Source organism: Macaca fascicularis, chromosome 11 (assembly GCF_037993035.2).
Source record: "Macaca fascicularis isolate 582-1 chromosome 11, T2T-MFA8v1.1".
NCBI classification, from domain to species: domain Eukaryota; kingdom Metazoa; phylum Chordata; class Mammalia; order Primates; family Cercopithecidae; genus Macaca; species Macaca fascicularis.
The window spans coordinates 69,768,061-69,787,410 of record NC_088385.1 but is presented as its reverse complement, the minus strand read 5'-3'; the positions used below and the strand labels follow the sequence as shown (position 1 = coordinate 69,787,410).

At 40.2% G+C, this 19,350-nt stretch overlaps 1 protein-coding gene, 1 long non-coding RNA gene and 1 other non-coding gene across 6 annotated transcripts in view; 2 read left to right on the top strand and 1 right to left on the bottom strand.

The window, feature by feature from the left end:
• Positions 1 to 19,350, top strand: part of PPM1H (protein phosphatase, Mg2+/Mn2+ dependent 1H) — a 289,566-nt gene that overhangs the window by 77,135 nt on the left and 193,081 nt on the right. The gene's annotated exons all lie outside the window — the stretch shown is intronic.
• LOC123567822 (U1 spliceosomal RNA) lies at positions 5,106 to 5,270 on the top strand. Its single transcript, XR_006690921.2, has one exon. It is a non-coding gene; the product is annotated as a U1 spliceosomal RNA (small nuclear RNA).
• Positions 16,437 to 19,350, bottom strand: part of LOC102135540 (uncharacterized) — a 29,277-nt gene continuing 26,363 nt past the window's right edge. For all 3 annotated transcript variants that reach the window (XR_010579476.1, XR_010579475.2, XR_001483461.4), the window contains exon 6: positions 16,437 to 17,558. This is a non-coding gene — a long non-coding RNA (uncharacterized lncRNA). The remainder of the gene's footprint in view (positions 17,559 to 19,350) is intronic.

Sequence of the window (19,350 nt, the reverse complement as noted above, 5' to 3'; positions counted from 1 at the left end):
AGACATAGTTGTACAGAGGGAGAGTTCTGGAGATCTGCAGAGAGAGTCTACCTCAAGTATTCACCAAGGTTCTGATCAGCACATTCATAGGAAACCAGCTGGAGAAGAAGCCATCCAAATGCATTAGGGGGAACAGTACCCGGTGCTTGCACAGAGCCAAGAATAGTGCCTCTTCCATCAACCAAATGGGAAAACCTCATTCACAGTGCATTAGGAGGGGTCTTGCCTTAAATAGTAGGGGATAATCAGCTGTAGACTTAACACAGTCCCATCCCACATAACACATCTTAAAAGGAAAATCTGCAAGGATCAAACTCTTTCAAAGTAACTATGTCCCTTTGTTTGAGAACACAGCTCAATAATATTTGTGGGTATACAAAAATATCCACTACCAAATAAGCTCAAAATCAGTGTCAGGAATCCAATTAAAAATTGCCAGACATGCAAAGAAGCACGAAAATCAGACTCAGTTGTTGACTTTTCACTTGACAGTTCATTCACAGGCCCAGAGACCTGGAATAACATGGGTGCTTTAGATGTAAAAGTCTTGAACTTTCTACTGATAACTGGAAGACTGGATTCATATAGCTCGAAATCCCAGGGATCCAAGGAATCGGCCCCAAATATAACACATTAGCCCAGTGGTGTTGGGTCCTAAGAAGTCATCTTTTCTCACTGCTAATTGAAACCTTAGCACTTTTGGCACCACAGTGTTCAAAATCTGTTCTGACTCTTGGGCTTTATGCCATGACAACCTGTTTCTGCTCATTGCCTCAGAGATAATCCTCTCTGGGTTCTGGGTGTGTCTGAAGTACAGTTTGCCCCTTTCTGCTTTCCTCAACTTTAGATTCAGTAGTTTGTTGGACGTGCCGTCTAATACCTATGTCAGTTTCCAACTTAAAAAGTCTCTAGTCTGTGTTGCTTGGAGCAGTGTTTTACACGAAGAGCAAGTGAGCTTTGAGGAAGGTTACCAACATTGTGGTTTGCTGGGAACCGAGAGGGTGGGAGAACTTTCAGCACTAAAACCAGAATAGTGTCCGGTAAACTGGGATTGCTAGTCACCCTAGCTTTTGGCGTATTATTCTACTATTGACTGGGATCAGTATATTCTTTATCACATGGGGAAATTTTTCAAGAGCATTCTAACACAGTGGTTTTTGCTGACCCTCCTTCTACGTTTGACTCTGGAAAGTGGCTGGTTTAGAGGAAATGATGTAAGTTAACAGATGTCTAATCCCTGAAGCTTATGCTGAGCCTATACCATGGGTGAAGGTCAGGGTCGAAGGAAATATCTCTTGACCATTAGAAGAAAATTTTGGTCTATCCTCCCTCTTTTTTCCCAAAACAAACATACTTCTAAATTTTTTATTTTTATGCTTTTGTGTTATTCTGCCTTCCAGAAGAGAGTGACAAATATTTACCTATTTCTGAGGGCTATAAAATGATTTAGGAGGCACAGTCTCTCAATGTCTATTAGAGAAAAGTAAAGCTTTGATGTGATACTCATGATTTCATGGCTATTACTTAGGAATATGAATCTACCTAAAAAATAAGTGTGCTATAACATTTTTGAGGCTTTACAGTATACCAGGCTTTCACAGGTTGTTATAAAACTCATTTGATCTTCATAACCCTGAGAGGTTAAATACTAAATTATCCTCATTTTTAGGTGGAAAAACTGAGCTATGAGTAACTTGCCAAGGTCACTCTTGGCCACCCCCACCCCTGTGACTACCCCAAATAATTAGAAGTTATCTAAGATTTTCTAGACTGTAGATCATTCCTGAGTTGCAGCAGACCAGAGTAACTTTTAAGAAAAACTCTGGCTATGTGCAGGTGGGGTGGCCATCCATTGCGGTGAGAGTTGCCTGAGTTATCTAGTTTTTCCAGAAGTTCTACACTGTTTATACTTGTCAGAGTTCAACAGTAAATGTGCTGCTCAGCTTTAAAGAAAAAGGTGATCTCTTTTCAACAATACAGAAATCAATCTTATTTCCTTATGTGAGCAACAAACAGAAAATGATGGTTTTTGTCGTTTTTTTCTTTTTTTTTTTTTTTTGGTCTGCTGCCCAGCTTTTTATCAAAAAATTGTTTTGGAGCAGATGGCATCTATGGAAGTTATTTTGAATGATGTGCAGCTTGGCCACCTCTGTAGTACTCCGTGAATTTTGTCTTTATTCTTCAACCCTACCTACGTCTCTTCCCAACAGGGCTTTAAGTGAACTTGACTTTGGAACTACCCCCTTATCTTCTATAGCAAGACAGACAATAGAAAGGAAAAGGCTCCCTTTCCCTTGTGTATATTGTGGGGGTGATGATGAGGATGTTGCTCCCTTTATCAATGAGTTTTTCCCTTAGGAAACCCATGGGAAGAAGCATTTCCTCTGAACCAGCTCTAGTTTCCCTACAGAACTAGCAGCGTTGGCCTTTGGATGATGGAAATCTGCGACAGTGGCCACAGTTCTGCTATGGCAGCCAGGAAACCGAGAACTACATTTGAGGCTTAATTTTTAATAAGTATCTGAACTGTGATTAGTACATGTGCATTGAAACTCCTCCTATTCTTGATATTTTCTTTTATTCCTTTTTTCCATAATTTTGAATTTTACATATGTTTTAACATTTTATTGTATGCATTTGTAAAAACTTTCATTTCCTCATAGGATTAAAGCAAGATGTAGATTTTTCTCTCAACCTTTTATTAAACATTTCCAACATGTAGAAGTGTTGAAAAAATAACTTAATGTGTACCTATCTTTCACCTAGATTCGTGTTATTAACATTTCGCTAGTTTGCTTTATCTCCCTAAATACATTTTTTTCTTTGAATCCTTTTACATTATCTAACCCTTAAACATTTCACTCTGAATCACCTAAGAACAAGCACATTTCTCCTATAGAAGCACAAACCATTATTGCCCCCAAGAAACTTCTCATTGATTCATGACATCTGGTCCATATTCGCATTCCCCCGCCGGCCCAATCCCAGAAATGTCTTTTTATGGCCTTTATAATAATAAGGTTGACCTTTTGAAGAAACGAAACTAGTTTTCTACAGACTATCATAATGTTTTAGTTTTTTCTAGTTGTTTCCTTGTGATGTTTAGCCCAGTTCTCTATCTCCTTTGTTTCCCATACACTGGGATTTATGCCTTAAGGCTTAGTTAGATTGGGAAGAATACTTTCTAGCTGATGCTGTGCATTTCAAGGTGCAACACATCAGGAGGTGTATCCTGCTCATGGAGTGCCGGGTCGTCCCACTCACAGGACGCATGTTTGATCACTTGCTTTCACCATGTCTTTCCCTTTTAAAGGTATGTTTGTCTCCATGAAATTAGCAAGCAATCTGTGAGGTGGCACCATGTAGCCACTCTTTTGACAATAATCTTTCATCTAGGAGATTTAGCATCTGCGGATGATCTTTGCCCAAACCAATTATGTCATTGGAGATTGCAGAACGATTATTCTCCAATTATCAATTCCTCTATGTACATTATGGCATTTTTCTATAAAAAATAACATTTCTTTGTTTTTGTTTTTTTTATACTTTAAGTTCTAGGGTAGATGTGCACAACGTGCAGGTTTGTTACATATGTATATATGTGCCATGTTGGTGCTGCACCCATTAACTCGTCATTTACATTAGGTATATCTCCTAATGCTATCCCTCCCCCTTCTCCCCTCCCCACAATAGGACCCAGTGTGTGATGTTCCCCTTCCTGCATCCAAGTGATCTCATTGTTCAATTCCCACCTATGAGTGAGAACATGCGGTATTTGGTTTTCTGTTCTTGTGATAGTTTGCTGAGAATGATGGTTTCCAGCTGCATCCATGTCCCTACAAAGGACACAAACTCATCCTTTTTTATGGCTGCCTAGTATTCCATGGTGTATATGTGCCACATTTTCTTAATCCAGTCTGTCACTGATGGACATTTCAGTTGATTCCAAGTCTTTGCTATTATGAATAGTGCCGCAATAAACATATGTGTGCATGTGTCTTTATAGCAGCATGATTTATAATCCTTTGGGTATATCCCCAGTAATGGGATGGCTGGCTCAAATGGTATTTCTAGTTCTAGATCCTTGAGGAATCACCACACTGTTTTCCACAATGGTTGAACTAGTTTACAGTCCCACCAACAATGTAAAAGTGTTCCTATTTCTCCACATCCTCTCCAGCACCTGTTGTTTCCTGACTTTTTAATGATTGCCATTCTAACTGGTATGAGATGGTATCTCATTGTGGTTTTGATTTTCATTTCTCTGATGGCGTCTTTGTTATTTCTTAGTCTGGGCTCCTGTAACAAAGTATCACAGACTGAGTGGTTTATAAACAACAAATTTACTTTTCAGTTCCGGAGGCTGGAAGTCTGAGATCAGGGAGCCTTTGCCCCCGGGTTCAAGCAATTCTCCTGCCTCAGCCTCCCAAGTAACTGGGATTACAAGTGCCTGCCACCACGCCTGGCTAATTTTTGTATTTTTAGTAGAGACAGGGTTTCCCCATGTTGGCCAGGCTTGTCTTGAACTCCTGACCTCAGGTGATCCACCCATCTTGGCCTCCCAAAGTGTTAGGATTACAGGCATGAGCCACTGCACCCAGCCCTAGAAATTTAGTTTTATTTCTCCTTTTAACTACCACTGTAGATTTAGGGACTTTTTTTCTCTGTTTTAACATTTGTTTGCTTTTGATGTTAATTAACTCATAATTAACCAGTTATAACCCCTTCAAACATACTCCTGGGTCCTTCTGAAATGCCATATTATCTTTGAATGCTTTTATGCTTTCTGGCCCTACAAGCTGCCTCTGCCTCACCTTATACTTTTACTGTCTTATATCTGGAACCAGCCATTTTGCCAAGAAACACTGGTATCTTTCAGTGGGTAGTAGTATTTGGAAACCAAAGTCTGGGTGTTTAGAATGCTGACAGTCCTAGGCTGTCCTTGTTTCCAGGCCCTTTGAGTAGACAGCATTAAAAAATACATGTATTTCAACAGTTGACTTCATATTGATATCTCCAATTCAAATTTAACATTACTAGCTTTTTCTTCAATTTAATTTATATTTATTGCCAGCTCTTAATAGATAACATTTATTCTGCATCCCATTCTTACCTGGCAGGGAAGATAACATGATCACGAAGGTGGTTTTCCCAGGGTGAGGTTCCTCCATTGCACTCTGGATGTGCTGACCCATGATTTCCCCGAAAGTGGGAAACTCGACTGCATAATTTGTGGCAGTGGGGGACTGCATTCTTCATGCTTTCCCCTAAAATAAATAATTAAATATATATATTTTACATATATATGTTACTGGAATATATATTTTATATAATATATATTATATTTTTAAATATCTTCATATATCCATATATAAATAGTTTCCAAAAAGTCAATACCAATATTTCTACTAACAGTAAAACTGCTGAGGACATTTTGGGATTTTTTTTTTTTTTTAACATTTTTCCTCTTTAGATTTTTGTGCTATAGTTGTTTAAAAGGCACTTGCATTTTTTGATTACTAATTTGTATTGTTAGATTACCAAATTGCTATGCAGTTAAGTTTTTAATTATTGGGTGTGCTTTTAAAAATTTTTACTTTCAGGAGTCAAAATTATTTTTAAAAAATAATTTGAAAGTTCAAAACTAAATTATCAGTAAATCTTTAACTACAAAAACATATAAAGTTTTGAAATGTCCATGGAATTTGGAGCTAACTTAAAAAATTGTTGCCCAGGCACAGTGGCTCACACCTGCAGTCTCAGCACTTTGGGAGGCTGAGGCAGGTGGATTGCTTGAGCCCAGGAGTTTGAGACCAGCCTGAACAACACAGTGAAACCCTGTATCCACAAAAAGTATACAAAAAAAATTAGCCAGGCGTGGTGGTGCACATCGGTAGTCCCAGCTACTTGGAGGCTGATGGAAGAGGATTAATTGAGCCTGGGAGGTTTAGGCTGCAGTGAGCCATGATCACACCACTGCACTCTAGCCTGGGTGGCAGACTGAGACCCTATCTCAAAAAAATAAAAATAAAGTAAAAAATTGTTATTTAATTACTCTGTAAATTGCTATTTATAATTTCTAGAAACTTGTGACAGCATTTTAGAGCAGTTGTTTAACAGTGTCCTCTTTGGATTAGAGCTAAAATTTGTGTAGAGGCATGGATGCTGTTTCAAGGTTTTAACTTATTCATAGAAAGGAAGCAGACAAGTGAAATACTTCCCTGGAAATGAATGCACTCCATCTCAGACTTAGTGCATTTTATCACCTTAAAACTTTTCTTTCTCTGGGAGGGGAGAGTATTTTAGTACTTTGAATTTTATAGTCCTTACCAGTGGCCACTGATAACCTCTTTGCTTATCTAGTGGGCACTTGAACTTTTCTTAGCACCTGGCACCTTTCCCTCTTAAAACCTCACACTTGGCTTGTATGATACCAGTGGACCCTTGGTTTTCCTTCTAGATCTGAGAGCTGCTCAGCTTCCTTTCTCTGCTGCATAGGGTAGTGGGTGAATAGGTTTTGAAATCAGGTGGGATATGAGTCTGATTTTACCACCCAATAGCTATCTGACCCCAGGTTAGTCAGCTTTCTGGATTCAATTTTTATAGAATGGGACAGATAATACTTTCCCTATCTATCTTGTTGTTGGGATGCTCAACTGAGACAATATACAATTAAATCACAAGTATTTACAAGTGTTATTTCCATCCTTTTTCTTTCTAGTAAAAGTGTGTTGTAATTGATAATTTAGATAGTGTATCATTATCTTTGATATAAAAAGAGTTGTCCCAGATGGTTATTCACCTTCCAGGTTGGATGTGCTGAGCAATCCGGATGCCCTGTACCCCTTCGTATGGCAGCCACTTCCACCTTGGGAAACAAGCTTCCTGTGTGTCCTCTGCCCTCTCCCACCCTCTTTTCTATTCCCAACCATTTCCTAACAGGAATTCCATGTGAGGTAGTCTCTCATTCACCACTATTCCCACTCCCTTCCCCTGCAGCTAGTGACCTGCCAGTATTTTTCTTCCCAACCTTTTAGGATTCCCCATTATCCTAGTCCCCAGTCCCCCTTTCCCCACTCCCAGTGACTGCCCCCCAACCCTACCAGGTTTATGTTCCTATTACCATAATTCAATGCCTCACTAGGATCCCCTTTCCATCTCTAGGTGTCCCTTGAGCTTCTGACTCTGGTAGTTCCAGCCACCACCAGTGGATTATAAACTAAGGGTATATCACGTACAATTCTCTAGCTCAGCGGAATGAGGCTGAGGATGCAGGGGAATTCCAGTGTTTGCTGAAATCAAAGCGACCATGATTCATCTAGGCCAGTGCAACTCAGTCCTCATCAGTAAACCCAAAGTATCACCGCCACTTGGGAGCTTTTCTCAGATCCTACCTTAGATCTACTGAGTTTGAATCTCTGAGAGTGGGGCCCAAAAACTGATGTTTTAAGAAGTCCTCCAGATGACTCATAGGCACATGAAAATCTGAGAACCATTCTACACAACAGAGCCTGGAATTCTAAATATAGCTTGCCATGGAAAGTGTCCTAGATTGCATTTGTAGTCATTTAGTATTGTGTTTTATTAGGTTGTGGTTTCATAAAATTTTCAGGTAAGCCTGAATCTAACCATGATTTGGTGTTGGTTTTGGTTAATTCATATATCAAATTTATCAGTCATCTTATTCTTGAATCTTTGCACCTTAGTTATTTTAGGAATAAATTAATGAGTTAGGACTATTTTGAAAATGTAGGATATAAGAATTTTATGTATTTACTGATTAATTTATACTTCATGTCAACACAGAAAGGATATGTTGCAACCAGCATACAAAAGTATACACAATTTAGAAATGTAATGAAATGAAAATTAACCTCATGGTCCTTTTTATGAAGAAAAATTCTTCCTCCTGATTTCCTGTTATGCTTCTGGTTCCGCTATTAAAATTTATTCTCAGCCATTGAGAACCCATTTCTTACCATAGGCAGGATTCTGGAACAATGAGATCTATTTTAATCTCTAGATTAAAATGCAATAAGGAAGGTAAACAGTTACCTCATTTTGAGTCTGTGGAATTTCCAACAATTTCTGAGTCCTTCCGTATCCCAGGCCATGGGAGTGATGATTTGTTTTTTTTCAGTTGCTAGATTTCTGAACAGCTCAGTGTCTACTCTTGGTAAGCTTCAGTAATAGTTATCTGTGTAAGTTTAACAGGTTTTTTTGAATCCTTAAAATAAACCTTGATTTACTTAATTGATAATAAATCAAAGATACTCAGAGGATTAAATATGCCTGACCAGTGGCTGTCAGATGTTTACCTCACTGGCTTGCTCTGGTCATAACTGGGAAAAATTTGCTACTTCTTGTTGTCTTTTACCTCTTAGCACAGGATGTTAGGTAGAGATCCTTGAGCTTGTGATATAAATTTTAACTCCGAATTATAATTTCTCCCCTGAAGTCAATAAACCTTTCATCTAGTAGGTATTTGACTGCCTGCATTATATCAGGCACTATGCTAATCTCTGAGAATACAAAATTAAATAAGATTCTACCGCTACCTTCAAGGCACTTACAGTTTAATAATAATAGTATAGTGAGGGCGTATTGCGAGTTGGGTGTTGTTAGACTCTAGCTTGCAATTGACAGCCATTCAAGGAGAATTTGCTAGTGGATATGGGGTTACCCAGATATTCCAAAGACAAATGGATCTTGGGAACACCTAGAACTAGGGACTCTGTTGAGATTCTATTTCCAATATGTACTCTTCTCACAAAGATGTACTCTTCTCCTCTTTGTCTCTCCCTCTCTTCCCCCTCTTGCCTTCTGCTGCCTTTTTCCTTCTTTCATTTTCCATAGAAGGTCCCTAATTGGCTCAACTCAGAGATCAGGTGTCCATCCCTAGACCAACAGTCAACTCTGGCCATGGAAAAACCATATGAATGGGACGGAGGAGGGTGGGAAGGGAAGATGATGTCTAGGAGAAAGGGAGTCTGGGCAGATAAAAATATGTCTCTGCCAGGCGTATGCACTTTACATTTATGCATTCTCTTAGTCCACACAGTAGCCCATTAACCTCCCCAAGACACATAACTAGCCGGTGGCAGAGCTAGTATACCAATCCAAGTTTCTGGTGATTTCCATACTAACAGCACTGTGCTACTTACTGGTTACACTGCAGTCTTTAAGAACAATAGGCCCAGTGCAGTGGCTCACGCCTGTAATTCCAGTACTTCAGGAGGCCAAGGTGGGCGGATCACGAAGTCAGGAGATCAAGACCATCCTGGCTAACACGGTGAAACCCCATCTCTACTAAAAATACAAAAAATCAGCCAGGCGTGGTGGCGGGTGCTTGTAGTCCCAGCTACCCGGGAGGCTAAGGCAGGAGAATGGCGTGAACCTGGGAGGCAAAGCTTGCAGTGAGCTGAGATCGCGCCACTGCACAGGGTGAGACTCCATCTCAAAAAAAAAAAAAAAAGAACAATAAAGTGCGTGCAAAACAGCCTTAACAAACTGAATGCTGAAGGACAAGGGATGTTTGTCAGACAAGAGGAGGTTAGGTCATTGCAGAGGGTGGAAAAGGCATGTGAGAAGGAATCGTCGTATGTAGCAACTGGGTGCTTTTTGTAAACCACACGCTGTTTGTTATGGCTAAGGATGAGGGGATGTGAGGAGACCAGATGGGGGAAGCTGAGGATATGCAGAGGGCCCATCAGGAAGACACTGATGTGGTAAACTAAAAAGTTTTTAAAAAATTGTTTTTGAGGCGGAATCTTGCTCTGTTGCCCAGGCTGGAGTGTAGTGGAGCAATCTTGGCTCACTGCAACCTCCGCCTCCTGGGTTCAAGAGATTCTCCTGTCTCAGCCTCCTTAGTAGCTGGGACTACAGGTGCCTGCCACTATGCCCAGTTAATTTTTGTTTAGTAGAGACAGGGTTTTGCCATGTTGGTCAGACTGGTCTCGAACTCCTGACCTCAGATGATCTGCCTGCCTCGGCCTCCCAAAGTGCTGGGATTACAGGCATGAGCCACCGTGCCTGGCCCAAAAGTTTAAATTTTATCCTGAAATCTTCAGAACCCATTTGTAGATATTTGAGTGTGGGGGAGACACAGCCACGTTCACAGTTGAGAAAGGTCAGTCCGGCCATGCTGTGCAGGATTTACTAAGAAGAGACGACAGGTTAGGAGGTTTAAATATTGGTGCCTGCTGGATGTGACGAGGGCCTGAACAAGGCAGGGAATTGGGGATGTAAGTCATAGTTATGACTTAGCCCCACAAACTGAGAAGCTAGATGTAGGGAGAGTAGTAAGCTGGGAGGACAAGGATGCTCCTTGGGATTCTTGGTCCCCTAAGACATAGAACACCACAAGGAGCATCGTATTTGAGACAGGAAGGAGACGGCAGAAGGAACGAGAAATGAGTATAGGGTTGGGCAGCTTGCATGTGTGCAACATGCAAATGCAGATATTCTAAAGGTATTTGGAAACCCAGCCCAGGCACCCCAGAGATCTGTACTGTAGATATGATTTCGGCAGTGCTTAGTGTTTGGATCTTAAATGAAGCCTTGGGAATAGAGAGGATCTCCCAGGGAAAGTTGCCTGGGGAGGAAGAACAGCAAGCCACATTTGCAGCCCCAAGGAACAGCAGCACTTGAAGTTCCCTTGTACACCCCGTATTAAAGGTCCAGTTGGGGATAGGAAGCCAAGTCAATGAAATTTCCATTTTTACGGAGACTTGCCATACCTCAAATGTGGTTTACCAGGTGTCAGAGAATTACCTCAGCAGGAAGTACCACTCCGCTTTTCTAAAGCTATGTTCCATGTAAATTAATTTTAGCTCTGAAAGAAGTATAGATTTTATATTAACTACAGATGGAGGCAAGAAGAGGATGGAGGTATAGACTCAACAGTTGGAAAAGAAGCCTTAGGAAATTCTCATTCCATGCAGAGACCCTCAGAGTATCCCTGGGAGGTCACAAGCCAGCTTTTGGACATTTCTAGTGAAGGGAATTCCTACTTTTTGAGGTAACTCATTGCATGGCTGGGTAGCTTCAAACTGATAGCGTGAGAATTGCCTGTCTGCTACTTCCAGGTCCTGCTTAGACCTTTGGAATTTCCGCTCCTTTGCAATAGTCGTTTGATGTTGAGAAAGAGCCATCCTGGCCCTCCAGGGCCTTCTTGGTCGGCTGTAACTGTTAATAGGGTGAGAACTTACAAGGCAGAAGCCAGAAGTGGAATTTGGAGGAAGAGGTACCCTAGGCTCTGACATCTATCAGCCACTTCTTTGCTGGAGAATGTTTAGGGGTCACTTTAACATATCCTACTCCCAAGCTCATTTCCTAGTAGAGGTGCTTATAATTAATTTTTTTTCTATTGAATGCAAAAATCAAATGAGGAGAAACTCCAAATATTGTAAGCTTGAAGAAATATGTAGGCAGGCTTAAAACACCATCATTATTCTAGTCTCTCTCCCATGGGGTGTTATGGCAAAATGAGTTCATTTGTTTATTCATTCAAGTAACATTTATTGAGTGCCTACTCCCTGCTGTGTGATTTGAGATAGAAAGAACACAACTGAAATAAACATACATTTTGGAACACATCTACCCTTGACTAATTGAAATATATTGGTAGTCTACCTTGTCTTTTTTATTTAAGGATGATATTAAGTGTCTAATTTAAAATAGCTTACATTCAGTGCATTTGTCTCCTTCAAATGTGAAATTAAATAATCCAGACTTAAAGCTGTTGGAACTTTAAGTTATCCTGAGCCTTGAGAGGAATGTGGCTACGTAGCCTGAGTCATGTAGCATGCAGTTGCAATTTCTGCTTTTTCCTGTAAATGATTAGCAATGAAGAAGCAGCATCAGAGATAAGACACCCCCCTTGCCCCTCAGAACATTATTCCTTCTCAGGAATGTTAAGCAATCTTCCTTGGAATGTAGCCATCCATACTAAGCAAATCACTGTAATGTTACATACTGGCTTTGTACAGAAAGTGCTGAACCCCACTAAAACTGTTTCTGCCTATATAAGTGAAACCTTAGCTTCCCTACTTTGGAACACCAACCCCATCCATTTGGAGTGTGTGCTGCCCAGGTGGCTATCCTTAAGCTTTGCCCTGCACTGGAATAAACTAGATGCTTAATCATAATTTCTGAATCTCATTCTTTAAGGTTGACAAAGGCCATAGCAAAGTCCTATTGTACTTTCTAGCTTTCTTAGGGTAGAGAAATCAGTTTGCCTAAAATGAAACTCAGATCGGTTATTCTGAGATCTCAAGGGCTAAATTAGCATGTTCTTTCCCTTGTAAGTTAGGGAGACTTGGATTGTTGACTGAGCTTTGCCCTGGGTCTGGGGACAAAGGTAAAAATATTTGATCAGATAACAACTGGTTTTCAAAGGGCTACGTGATGTATTGTTCAGTCTTTAATCTGGAAACAAACGTTCTCTGCAGGTTAATTAACACAAGGGTAGAGATTTTTCAAAGCAGATTGTTTTCACTTAAAGTACTTCAAAAAAAAAAAAAGACTGAAATAGCAAGGGGAAAATTAATTATCACTTTTAATGTACATTTGCAGTAATACTGTGCTTGCCTTGAAAAAAATATATGGAAGTGCTGAAACCATGTGACATGTCACAATTCCTTCTTGTGTTACCTGTGTTTTATTTATAGTCTGTTGTGCAACTAATTGCCAGTTTATCATATGTGTGAGCACAGTATATAATGTATAACCTCAGTTGCTATAAGAAAATATCAGAATGTCTCGCCTAGGACCTTTACCTACATAAATCACCATGCATATGACATTGATGGGGCCAATAAAACGAGGATAAAAACAACACCTTTCTCATGTTTACAGTTAAAAGCATTAAGTTGTTAAGTATAAAACACTTCTGGGTTTTTTTTGTTTTGTTTTTTGGGTTTTTTTTGAGACAGATTCTCTCTCTGTTGCCCAGGCTGGAGTGCAGTGGCGCCGTCTCACTGCAACCTCCGCCTCCCAGGTTCAAGCAATTCTCGTGCCTCAGCCTCCCAAGTAGCTGGGACTACAGGCACGCACCGCCATGCCTGGTTAATTTTAGTATTTTTAATAGAAACAGGGTTTCGCCATGTTGGTCAGACTAGTCTCAAATTCCTGACCTCAAGCGATCCACCTGCCTCAGTCTCCCAAAGTGCTGAAATTACAAGCGTGAGCCACCGTGCCCAGCCTATGAAACACTTTTAACATTTCTTTTTTTACAACAGACAGCTACCATATGAGAAAAATACTGTTCATTATCCCCATCTTATGAGAAACGGAGGCACAGGGAAATAACTTGCCAAAAGTCGTGCAGCTACCTACTTGCAGATCCAGGATTCAAACCTAGGGAGTCTGGTTCCAGAGTCTCTCTGCTCTTAAAAGCTATATGAGACTTCGTCTCGAATTTCTAGCAGAGAAAAACCTGTCTACCTGCCCCTCTCATGTTTCCTACTCTACTGTATGTTTAGGTGGAGTGGCCTCTTATGTGAAGGTGGATAGCACCTTTCTAAAGATAACTCCCAAGTTAGGGTTTAAAACCCTCCTTACTACATAACAGTCCCCTTCTGTATAACTTTATTTCTCTTGTGTTACTTTAAGGTTTAAAAGGAAAATACCAGAGGCCTAGATAGTCCAATACTTTCTTTATCCAGCAATAAGGAGAAAGCCTAGGTGGTGTCTGGGATTTTTGAGGATCTGTCAATTAAAAATGTATATGTTTTATCTGAAGTTGTTGAGATTAGAATACTTCTGTCTTTTGGTTTCATATTTTATTAGTTTCAGGCTTTTTAAAGTTTGGGTTTTTAAATTACACATTTGAAACTGACTTTCAAAAAAAATTTTTTTTTGTTTAAATTACACATTTGAAACTGACTTTCAAAAAAATTTTTTGTTTAAAAAAATTTCTCACATTGCTGATAGTACTGATATAGCTGGTAAATAAAACAAAATCTGATCTTTAGAAAAGCAGTACTTTGCTTTTTTTTCCTTAATCACCAACAGATGCAAATAGCTATATACAAATGATATTGTTCTAAACCTGCAAAAAGCATTTTTCTGCTTTATTTTATGCAAAACTTCAACACTTCAATCCTATTTGGATTGGCCTTTATTTTGATTTCACTTGGCTCCAACAGAGCAGCACTTGTACGGGAATTGTTCCAGCATCTGACAGAGCACAGACTTCCTTATTTAAATAAGGAAGTTGGACATTGGTGGTATCAATGGTTTTGCCAAGGGGACCCAGAGGATTACTGAAAGGAAATACACAAAGATGACTTTCCGATTTTCATTTTTACTATGTTAAATGTTCATTTCTAAACAACCACTGTGAAGAAGAAAACGCTGATATTTTTGTGGGGAAATCTATGAGGCAACGTTTTATCTTTTGATCTTTATGTTTGTTTTTTCATTCTCATTTAATCATATTGGTGAGGGGGATAGAAGTTACTGATGGCCTCCAAATGGTAGAGCAAAGTGTATCCACAGCTAATGTTACTAATAATGCCAAAATGCATGTTAAGTTCTACCCCTACCCTGTATCTCTCTCTTTTGCTTCACCTATGTATTACGTGTAACCACGTGAAATCGTCAGCATTCAACTGTTTTTGATCTGCAAAAACAATTTCAGATAATTCAACCTAATAAGTTTAAGGGTCAGCACACATTTTCTGTAAAGACCCAAATAGTAAATAATTTAGGTTTTGTGAGCCAGATAGTCCCTGTTGCAACTACTAATAACTCTGCCATTATAGTATGAAAACCACAAGAGACAATATGTAAATGAATGAATGTGGCTGTGTTCCAGCAAAACTTTATGGACACTGAAATTTGAATTTTATGTAATGTTGACATGAAATATTCTTTTTTTTCCTCCCAACTACTTAAAATATAAAAATCATTCTTAACATGCAGGCTGTGTAAAAACAGTGTCCAGCTTTGGCCCATGGGCGATAGTTTGCCAGTCACTGTTTAAGTTGAACTTGGCAGCTACTGACTTTGAAATTTCTGGTACCTTGAACTCTCTGTTCATTGACCTAAAACCAGTTGCATTATTTCACCCCTCAGAACTCCCCACCACCAAGACTTGTTTCACCTTCTCACCTCCCTTCATTTATCAGTGGCACCTCATTCTGCCATTTTGGAAATTCATGGGATTCATCCTCTTTTCTCTCTTCTCCATAACCCATGTCCAACAGGTAATATGGGACTTCTCGGTTAATTCGCCTCCTCTCTTCCCGTCCACCAAGAGCCATTGTTTGGTTCACAACCTCTTTGTCACTAGGACTATTGTAAGAGACCCTGAGTTCTTCCTTTGTCGTTTGTCTTCTAGAGCCCATCTTCTACTAAGCCACAAGTGTTACTTTTCTAGAGTAACTGATCACATCAGTCCCTAGTTTAAACAATCTTAGATTTCTTCCATTGGTTATAAGCTGAATAGAATAAAGCTCCTATAGAATTTTGTGGTCTAGTTCTGATGTAGCTCCCTCACCAAGCCAATACTTAGTTAGGTCACACCCTACACCTCTTTATAAACTTCACAACACCTTCTGTTTTCACAGGCTGTTTCTCTGCTAGGAGAGCTTTTCCTTACCTTTTCTCTGAGTGTTGATTTCCTTCATTCCATAACACTGAGTTCAGATGCCTCTTCATCTGTGATACTTTCCCCGACTCTTCTTTTGTTGACTTGTCTCCTCTGTGTTCTCAGATCCCGTGAGACATAGGCCTTGAGTATGGCATCAATTCAAGCAAATTGTAGTTTTTGTGAGAAGGACCAATGGACTAAATGTTTGCATCCCCCATCCCCAATGCATATGTTGAAATCCTCACCCCCAGTGTGATGGCTTTTGGAGGTGGGGCCTTTTTAAATTGATTATGTCATGAGGATGGAGCCCTCACAAATGGAATTAGTGCTTTTAGAAAAGAGGCCCCAGAGAGCTGCCTTGTCTCTTCTGCCATGTGAGGTCACAGTGAGAACACAACCACCTATGAACCAGAAAGGGGGTCCTCACCAGACACAAAAACTTGCTGATATCTTGAACTTGGATTTCTCAGCCTCCAAAACTGTGAGAAATTTATAACCCACCCAGTTTATTGTGTGTGTGTATGTGTCTATATATAGAGAGAGAGGGAGAGAGAGAGAGAAAAAGAGAGAGAGAGAGAGAGAGAGAGAGAGAGAGAGAGAGAGAGAGAGACAGGGTCTCATTCTGTCATCCAGACTAGAGTACAGTGGTACAATCATAGTTCACTGCAGCCTCCAATTTCTCCTGGGCTCAAGCAATCCTTTCGCCTCAGCCTCTCAAGTAGCTGGGACTACAGGCACATGCCACCACATTGAGTGTGTTTGTTTTTTTTTTGTAGAAACAGGATCTCACCATGTTGACCAGACTGGTCTCAAACTCCTGGCCTCAAATGATCCTCCTGCTTTGGCCTCCCAAAGTGCTGGGATTACAATCATGAGTGGTATTTTGTGTCAGAAACCCAGAAGGACTAAAACTAACATAAATGACTATAGGCTTTTTGAGAGTAGAGACCATCTCCTTGCCATCTTGACTTATCCCTATTATTATACAATAAATATTTTTAAAATTATTTTAATCAACATATACTATGTATCTTTTTTTTTTTATTTATTTACTCATAAAGTCACAGAGATCTAATTGCAAGGTTACAGATACAAATGCCCATGAGGCCAGGCTGGTCACTTCAATGACAAAAGTGGACAGAGTAAGATCTGGGGTAAACTAGCAAGGACATGTCCTATGTCGTGGAGGGGGCGGCCTCTCCTCAGGTCCAGCTGATTATAGTCACTCAAGAATGTGACATCTGTAGCTGGATGTATTAATTTTCGAAAGAAATTGGAAAAGTAAGATTTTAATGTAAATATCCCAGTTTTAAAACATTGGCAACTAATTTATGTTTTAATGAACACTTTGTGGACAAAAATTTTAAAATACCAATCTGACTGGGGGCTGAAAGTGGCTCTTGAGACCCCAGTTTGCAACCCCTCATTGGTCACTGCTCTTAGCCACAGACAGAGCCTGGGAGCCAGAAGGTCTAAGACAGAAGGACCTCTTCCTAGCCTGTGTTTATTCTGCCTTTACATGCGGCTTCCTCCACAAGATGGCACTTAGACTGCCCGGCCACGCTACCACACAAGTCATGAGATGTTACTTAGCCACCTTCAAAAATGTGAAAGCCAAACATCACAGCAAATTCATTTTATACCATCCTTTCTCCTCCCTGGGCACGGATTGTGAACAGGCTGAGATGATCTCCTGTCCCCCTGCCACCTGGGCCAGGTGAAACCCTCTGGGAGAAGTTGTTATTCTTGATGGATGTTCTGACTGGCCATCCAGCTGGATTTGCTGATGGCTGTTATCAAATGCTTAGGTTCTTGGTCAGAGCTGTGGTTTCTCAGTACCCCAAGAATGAGAGGTTATTACTGCAGCTAGGAATTAAGTTGTCCTTATTTTCCAGCCCATCTGCGTGGCCAGTAACCACTTGAGAGGACCACATGAGTGAGACGTTGCCCAAGAGGTAACCTGGAAAAGAGAATTTTCATAATTGATAGCTTTATTTGGTCTTCCGTAAGTTATTCATCCTCCCCTCCACACACACACACACATACACACTGTATTTTACTGTCTACCTCCTAGTTATATATATATATATATCTCACTTCACCTGAGGGCCATCATGAGACACCTCTCCTTAAACATTTGTCAATACTGTCTGCTAACCAGTATGAACACTTAATGTAAACTTTTTAGCCTAAACTGTCAAGGCCTTGATATTTCTTTGAAAGCAAAGCAAGACAATAACCACAAAACAGGACTCTCTGCTTGGCCTTTTTCTGTGGTCCTGAGACCTGTGCTTCTGAGTCCAGGAGCCTGGGGGCCCAGAGCTGATATGCGTGGGCAGACCTGGGCGGGAATCTGGAAGCAGCGTGTTCAGAACCACGTGGGTACTCGCCTGTGTACAGAGCACGTGGCTTGAGAAGAGGACTCAGAGGAGGTCCCTGTTCTGGGAAGTCTCATTCCTTGTCCCCGTAGGCTCTGGATGTCTGGCCATGTGTTCCTGAGGGAGGCAGAGGGATGCTGATGGAAAGGGGGAGGAAGGAGGAGATTCTCCTCTAACTCACATGGCTGGATAACATCCCTGGGTCCTGATAGAAGAGGCAGCTAGCTTTGCATTTGGTGTATTATTATTAAATAACATATTTTGAGTGCTTACTATATACCAGGCACTCATCAAATATTTTTCACGCTAGAGCATTTAATTCTCACAACTCTTTTCTGATGGGAAGTGACTATTCTTATTTTAGGGGAAAAATGTACCTTGCCCAAGAACACATAGCTAGAACTAGTAATTAACAGAGACCAAGTTTGAATTAGGTCTCTCCGACCATAGTCCCTGTGTCTGCCTTCTGCACTGTGCTGAGAGACTCATGGTGGGGAGAGACAGGGGGTCGGTGTTGAATGACTTTGCCACCTGTGAAGTATTTAGCACCATACGTGCCGCATGGGAAACCTTCAAAAAATGTCTAATCTGTCCTTTGTTGGTTGGCTATCTTCTGTAAATCTGTTGAAAACAGTTATGGGGCCAGTGGCCTTTGTGACAGGACTCACTACATGCGAATACTTGAGGTACTTACTTTGTCTGTGTTTAGTGATAGGGATGATTTCTAAGTGTCATGTCATCAGATGAGTGTCCTTGAAGTCAGGTTTATAACAGTCGCATGTAAAAGCAAGACTTTTCTGCTGAAATTGAGGTGGTGATGATTACAAAATAAATTGACTAGAGTATTTCACAAATAGAAGAAAAATGAGTTTTCCAAGTGTGTCATGGTAACACAGAATGAATTGTTTGCTCTTTTTAAGTAGATTCTGCTATTGTTACGATCTCAGTGCATGTTCATGCCTGAGATTTAGGTTATAATTTCAAGGTGTATCTGATACACATACAGGATTTTTTACTTTCAAGTTTGTAAAGGTCTGTGTTTACCTATTTTCACAAAGGGAAAAATTTTAGGGGTTTTGGTTCAATTGAAGGTAGGCTGGTAGGTTAAAGCAGTACCTAAATAAATTTAACTTTGCCACGTGTCTCTCCCAGAGCAGATGTGTCTTGTTGTTGTTCTAAGAATTGAATAAACTGGGTATAAAATTTCCATATTGAGGAGACAGTAGCTCTGCTTCCCCTTTCAACTTATAACATTTTTCCTACTTGAATTTAAACCTAACTTCAAAATTAACCACGTCTTTAATTGTGATCACACACACACACACGCACACACACACAAAATCTTAGTAACTCATAGAATTTAATCCATGAAGT